Source organism: Mastomys coucha, unplaced genomic scaffold, assembly GCF_008632895.1.
Source record: "Mastomys coucha isolate ucsf_1 unplaced genomic scaffold, UCSF_Mcou_1 pScaffold20, whole genome shotgun sequence".
Taxonomy (NCBI): Eukaryota; Metazoa; Chordata; class Mammalia; order Rodentia; family Muridae; genus Mastomys; species Mastomys coucha.
Window position 1 is genome coordinate 130,937,810 of NW_022196903.1, and position 7,462 is coordinate 130,945,271.

Sequence of the window (7,462 nt, forward strand, 5' to 3'; positions counted from 1 at the left end):
CAGCAAGGTGGCCATTTGTTTTATGTTCTTGGCCTAGAGTGCTTCTATTAGTAAAGTTAGAGTGGGTGATGATGACCTAACACCTCTTCCATCGTCAACACTTCCTAGGAATGTGTGTTCTGAGGGTGGGAACGGAACTCAGTCCATTCCATTAGGAAAAACAGGATAGAATGCACTTGAAAATAGAACTTCCACAATGGTCCAGCAATCTCTACTGGGCCCAGAACTAAACTAATTATCCCGTCACAGAGCCGTCTTCTCTCCCTCATCTACTGCTTTCTCTGGGTTCTTTACTCTGTGCTGGTTCTCAGTAATTCCAGAATGTCGCCAGTAAGGAATGGACCAGTGGGGACTTCAACAGAGGAGCACATGTAAAGAAAGAGCAGTGGACAGGGCAGCAGAGTGTCATCCGGCCTTGAAGAGGAGGGCAGGCTCTCATTTGTAACAGCACAGGTGAGCGTGCATGTACATGTTCGGTGAAATCAGCCATGAAAAGAAAGACAAATATCGCGATCTCCACTATGGAATGTTAAAAACAAGCCAGACTCACAGGAGCAGAGGGCAGAATGTTGGCTCCAGGCGTCAGCACGAGGGATTGGAAAGGTGCTGGTGAACAGACAGATGGCTTCAATGAGAGAACAAATAAGTTCAGAGCCCGGTTGTAAACGGTGGTGACAAATGTTAGCACAAATATATTGCCTTTAAAAAATTACTGGCTTTCAATATTTCTACCACCCACACCATAAGTGTGTGGGATAATACATTTGTTAAGCATTTCATTGAGCCTTTCCACAGTGTATGTGTATGTGTATTCATATATATATATATATATATATATATATATATATATATATGTGTATATATATATAAACATAGTAAGCACTACATGCCATAAATATATACAGTCCCAGCATTCAGGATGTGGAGCCAGAAGGATTCAGAATCCAAGGCCAGCCTGGCTACATGAGACCTTGTCTTAAAAAAAATGGGAGCCAGGCAGTGGTGGTGCATGCCTTTAATTCTAGCACTTGGGAGGCAGAGGCAGGCAGATTTCTGAGTTCAAGGCCAGCCTGGTCTACAGAGTTCAAGGACAGCCAGGGCTACACAGAGAAACCCTGCCTTGAAAAAACAAACAAACAAATAACAACAACAACAACAACAAAATTGGAGGGTGAAGAGGTGGGGTCAGGATGAGGATGGGTGGGTAGATGGATAGATAGATAGATAGCGAGAGGTAGATAGACAGACAGACAGGCAGTTAGATAATGAATGGGTGAATGCCTAACAAAGCTTTGAATGTCTAAGACCTCAATTTCTCATGCCTATTAATTAGGAAATATTTTTAAGATTTCTTCCGAGATATTCAGTAGAATACAGAATTTAGGCCGGGCGGTGGTGACACACGCCTTTAATCCCAACACTTGGGAGGCAGAGGCAGGTGGATTTCTGAGTTCGAGGCCAGCCTGGTCTACAGAGTGAGTTCCAGGGCAGCCAGGGCTATACAGAGAAACCCTGTCTCAAAAAACAAAAACAAAACAAAAGAATACAGAACTTAGGAAGCGTAAATGTTTCCAGAGGCCAATAGAAGATGGAACTTGGTGAGTGTGAGTGCAACCAGATATAGTATTGTGGGAACAGCACAGGCTTCTTGCTGGGGGCCATCTAAAAGCTGTGACCATTGTGAGCTTAGACCCAACATTACTACACACTTGGAAGAAAATCAAAAGATCAGGCTTATATTAATTCTAAGCAGAAACATCAAGAGGTCTTTGAACTCCTCTGAAAAGAATTGAAGTTTAGAATTCATAGCACTAAACTAAAACCTTCTCTAAACACTATAAAAATTAATTTAAACAATTCACAAAAGGTGAGTCCTACACCTATTTAGGATCCATGAATGCATGCTGTAACCTCAATATTCTAAGAGTAGGTTACCCTAAGAAACAAAGATTTGATTGACACCCTCCATATTTCAGCAGCTGTGGCTCTTAGAAGGAGCAAGGCAAGTTGGATCACCATTTGCATAAAGGAAAGACCTATCAGAGCTATCAAAGCTCTATCAGAGCTGCAGTGGCTCTGGCGGGATGCTATTCTAGCCTGGTGACTAAGTATTCACCAAGCTACAAAAGACAAGATTTGCTGGTGAGTTTCAGGAGGAAGGCTGGCCTCTGAAACGTCACCTCTGGTGTTTCATGTCATCTAGAAGCCTGCTCTTATGCTCATGACTAGGTCTCTTTGAGAGGGGTCACCTCAGATACTCACAAGGTGTGCTGGGTTCAAAGAACATGCTGGATGAGTCCTTTTCTCTGTGGCTGCCAACACTGCATTCCGAGATTTTGCTGGTGTGGACTTGGTTCTTCCCAGGTTTGGTAACTGCAAGGTCTCTTGGTCTCATTTTTTTATGGGGGATGAAGTTAATGAGGCTTACTCAACACAAATTGCTGGCTGTTGAAATAATGGTCAATGCACAAGAAAGTTAATATAAAACATTAATCCTTGTGAGTTGAGATGATCACTGTTAATTAGCAATGTGTGTGTGCTGGTCATATTAAAAGGAAGTGGATCATACATGCCTTGGTCCCTACAGGCCTTTATTCTCTAAGTTTACACCACTATTCTCGTGCACTGTACATTTATTTGTTGTGTGTGTTCCCTGTTAGAATATTAGTTCCTTAAGGACAGTGTATTGGTTTCTTTGTTGTGGCTGTGCTAAAATACCATTACAAAAAGTAACTTAGAGGGGAGAGAGTTTCTGAGGCTTATGGTTCCAGAGAGACAAATTCTATCACACCAGGCAAGGGATAGCAGTAGATTGCAGAGTTCATGAGGCTGAGATAGCAGTCAGAAAGCAATGATAGCACATTTCATCCAAACATAGGAAGTGGTGAAAGTAAACAGGAGATGAGGTCAGGCTATAAAGCCCACCCATGGTGACTTCTGACCTCCAGCAAAGCTCCGCTGCCTAAGTGTCCCACAGCGTCCTGGAGTAATACCATCCACTGGGGATCGAGTGTTCAAATATAGGAACCTACGTGGGACATTTCTCAAACGACCCACTGCAGAGCAGAACCCGCTATTGTTCCGTGTCACAGGCATCTTACCACCTAAAAAGGCAGCTGGAAATACGACTAACTCAACAGACACTTCTTGGGTGGACAGTAAATGAACGAGACAACTGTTTTTATGTATAGCTAATGACAAGAGTCACTAAGCTGTCAGCAGAGTTCCTCTCTCCAGCCAAGGCGATGTGCTTCTCTGTTAATAAACCAAAGTTTTGAGCCGAGTTTCCTGCTGGGGCTTCAGAAAAATCTATTTTATTTTACATGGAAGATTGTCTCAGAAGATACAGCACTGGTTCATTAAGCCACGGAAGCTCTACTCCAAGTCAGGGTGTGCTTGACTCTGTGGCGCTGGGAACAGGGCTGCTGAAAGCATCTGTTGGGTTCCTTAGGCTTCTCTGGGTGAACCCTGGAGGCTGAAGTCCTCGTTCTTATCAGCATGCTAGTGACAGGTGTCCTGTTCTATTACGGAAGGCTGGACGTTCTCCTTCCAGTTCTTTCTGCCCTCCCCACTCCAACCTTCTCTATGGTGGTTAATGAGCTTTCCTCTGAGCACAGATAGCAGGTGTGGATCCGGCTCCTCTGGGCCCCTCCAACCCCACATTTTCCTTCTGTTCTGCTTTCCCTAGGGTGTACATTATGTCTAGAGTCATCTCTGTATTCCCCAAGGTCCTCTTCTGCATCCTCATCCCTGGTCTCAATTCTTATGCCTCTATGAATTCTGTACATCATAGCTCTAATAACTTGCTGCAGACATGCAGGGCTTGTTTTAATTTAAAGTACACTTTTATAATTTAAAAATAATTTTCTAATGGACGTGCATTATTTAAACCCATGAGCCAAATAGAAATAAATTCAGAATAGCAATACTATATTGCTATGTATCTTAGTCAGGGTTTCTATTCCTGCACGAATGCCATGATCAAGAAGCAAGTTGGGGAGGAAAGGGTTTATTCAGCTTACACTTCCACATTGCTGTTCATTACCAAAGGAAGTCAGGACTGGAACTCAAGCAGGTCAGGAAGCAGGAGCTGATGCAGAGGCCGCGGAAGGATGTTACTTACTGGCTTTCTTCCCCTGGTTTACTCAGCTTGCTTTCTTGTAGAACCCAAGACCACCAGCCCAGGGGTGGCACCACCCACAATGGGCCCTCCCACAGTGGTCACTAAAATGTTCCACAGCTGGATCTCATGGAGGCACTTCCCCAACTGAAGCTCCTTTCTCTGTGATAACTCCAGCTTGTGTCGAGTTGACACACAAAACCAGCCAGTACACTATGTATCAATTCTTAAAAAACTTTTTATTGATTTGTTGTGAATTTCACATCATGCACCCCAATCCCACTCAGCAGGTGACCGTCTGGGTGGCTACACACCAATTTTAACACATTGTACTTGGATTATTGTTCTTTTAAAGAATATTTGTCTTTATTTTATATGTATGTGTGTTCTGCCTACCCTTGTGTCTGTATACCACATTAATGCAGTGTCTGAGGAGGTCCGAATTAGGCATCAGATACCATTACAAGCAGATGGTTGGGGGCTGACCTGTGGGTGGTGGGAATTGAACCTAGATCCTGTGGAAGAGCAACCAGTGCTCTTAAATACCAAGCCATTTCTCCGGCCATATATATGTATATGTATGTGCATGTGTGTGCTTGTGCACGTAATACATGTATATATATTTAATCTTTTTCTTTTAGAAAATGCACCCCCGTTCCAAGAAAACGATCTACCCTTCAGTGATTCATAAGTGGCTCGTGAATTTGAAGAGTACACCTTTCTATAATATTGAGGCGGAGAAATATTTTCTACAGTCTGGGAATTCTATCCCCATACAGGAGTAATATTTAGTTGCCAGGCCATGCCCTGCTTCTTCACTGGGGTGGCCAGAGCACTGCCTGGCATGCCACCAGAGAAGGCAGGAGAGAGACCATAAGGGGTGGTCCACAATCCCTGTTCTCCTTCACCAGACCAGAAGGAGAAGCAGTGGGATCTGGGAAGAAGACTGTGGTGTGGCTCCCAGTTTCCTGTGTACCTGGAGGTCGCTGGCATACTGCTGGAGTCAGGAATGGGGGTGCCTGCTCTATGCTCACTCTCAAGGCACCCAAGTGCTGGGCAGGAAGGGGAAGGCAGAGATCCAGATGTGGGCAGGGCATGGTTTGAATCCGAGTGAGAGGGCCGGGAGTATGGAGGGGCTGAAGACAGAAGGGCCTTCTCCAGGAGAAGGCATGGCTCATTATGATGAAGGCATCCCCCACGGTGATCCTTGATGAAGAGCCAGTTCTTGCTTGTTCAGACTGCTTTATTTGACGGATGTCAATGCATACACTTTATTCGGGGTGAACCAGAGATTAAATACCTTTCCCATGAAGGAATACCCAGGAAGAGAAGCTTATTGACTGAATGCTAGGGGCCCTCTCTAGACACCTCATTCTTATGGAGAACTCCAGGTGTTTATGCTACACGACCCAGCGCCCATGGACCTCAGTGGGTGTCATAATTACATGTTCCAGCGCAGATAGAGGTAGGCAGGGAGTAGCTCCTGCCATTCTCAATTCTGAGATTCCCTGGGTTTGAGCTCGTTCAGCCTTACCATTTCTTATGTCTGTCTGGTAACAAGGTCCCACATGCCCTACATTTAGTCATTAAAAAATATTTTTCCTTATATGGGATACTTTGATTCATTTCCAGGCAGCTTAATTTTATGAGACTACTTGCATGTTCCCAAAGCGATGTGCTCACAGCAAGAGGGATGGTGACATGAGATACGTAGCGTTGGTGAATTGTGGATTATGATGTGCCTACCATCAGGGGCAGAGATGACAGTTTCACAGAGGGGACTGTTTGATAGAAGCACCTGGGAAGGAGCCTCAGTGGGGACACACGTACTGCTACTTAAGATTGTTGAAGTTCTTTGTGATTTATTCACAGCCACATCTGCAGCAGACATCATTGACTTGGGATCCAACGACCAATCTGATGCTAATAGCAGCATTTTCTCATGCTCTGCAAGAGCTTAAAAAGGTGCTACAGCCAGAACTCCAGTCGTCAGGATGGACCTGGAGGCTGAGAGCATGCTCACTTCTCTCCTCTCACCAGTTACCACAGCTCCTGTCACTGTCTGGTTTTATATTCTTGTTAGTCTCCAGTCTTCACAAGCCTGTCAAGTTGGAAACACAGCGACAGTGTTTATCACGAGGGTTGAAGTAAAAATTGAATGCCTCGGGGCAGGTGGTAGAACTGGTTCTTAGTTAAGTCTGAGACTAAAGCCAGGGGTTCTAGCCTCTTTTCTCCTCTCCTTCCCGTTATAAATCATAATGTGTGCTCTCGTATAACCAACCTTGCAGGAGTTCTTGTTCTATGTTAACAATGTCCGCATAAGACTCACACCTTTATGGCTTCTAACCTTCCATGTTTCTCCCATATCATGCCCTATTTTATTTGTAGGGTAAGTATTATGAAATCTAATATAGAATTTTTGTTTGTTTCCTTTTTTGAGATAGGGTTTCTCTACAGAGCCCTGACTGTCCTGCAATTGACTATGTAGAGCAGGCTAGCCTCAAACTCACAGAGATCTCCCTGCTTCTGCCTTCCAACTGCTAGAATTAAAGGCATGTGCCACCAAGCCCAGCTCATCAGTATGGGTTTTAAAGGACCAGCTCTCAGATTGCAGGAGGAATCTCTGAGATCCTCCTGATCTCATTCTCGGGTTGCCTTAGCACATGGGAATGATGATTAGCTGAGCGCGTGTCTGGGGCCCTGGTACTCCCTGTTGGTGAGTTCCAAAGCCGGCTTTACCATCTGATGCCTATAGAACGATGGTATAGTATTAGCTGACACCTTCCATCCTATGCAGAACAGAAGAATCTTTCACTATTTCCTTCTAGCCACTGGCTTGGTGCATAGCATTTCTTTAGTTGTTAGCAGGTATTGTCCAGTAATTGCATTGATGACTCTGGGTTTGCCAAACACATACTGGACTTTGCCTTCCATGCCTACGTTTACCTGGAGGGATGTCCATAGGCTTAGAGTGACAACAGATCTCCACAAATGAACAGATGGTGGCTGTCATGTTGGCATTGTTGTGGGTGAGGGTGACAAGCTCGTGTGGACAAATAATGTCTGCAGTGATCTAGAGGAGTAAAGAGAGACGCTCTGCCCAGGCCCTTACCATATTTTGTTAAGTTTCTTTTGGTTGGTTATTTTGTTGCTTGGTACAAACCCCAGTTGTACCAGCTTAACAAAATGTAAAGGTAAACATTTTTGAGTGTAACTGAGAATCAGGGCATCAGAGACCATTTCAGACCTTGGTGGATCCTAGAGCCCACCCATCCTGTATGGGTCTTTCTTGACACAGTCTCACCAGTTTTTTTTATTCCTGTGTTTTGCTCTGGCTTCAAT

The 7,462-nt window shown here is 44.5% G+C and overlaps 1 long non-coding RNA gene across 1 annotated transcript; it reads left to right on the forward strand.

The window, feature by feature from the left end:
- The first annotated feature begins 206 nt into the window (after window positions 1-206).
- LOC116098409 lies at window positions 207-6,396 on the forward strand. The gene is made up of 2 exons (XR_004121834.1): window positions 207-453; window positions 5,993-6,396. It is a non-coding gene; the product is annotated as an uncharacterized LOC116098409 (long non-coding RNA).
- The last annotated feature ends 1,066 nt before the right edge of the window (window positions 6,397-7,462 follow it).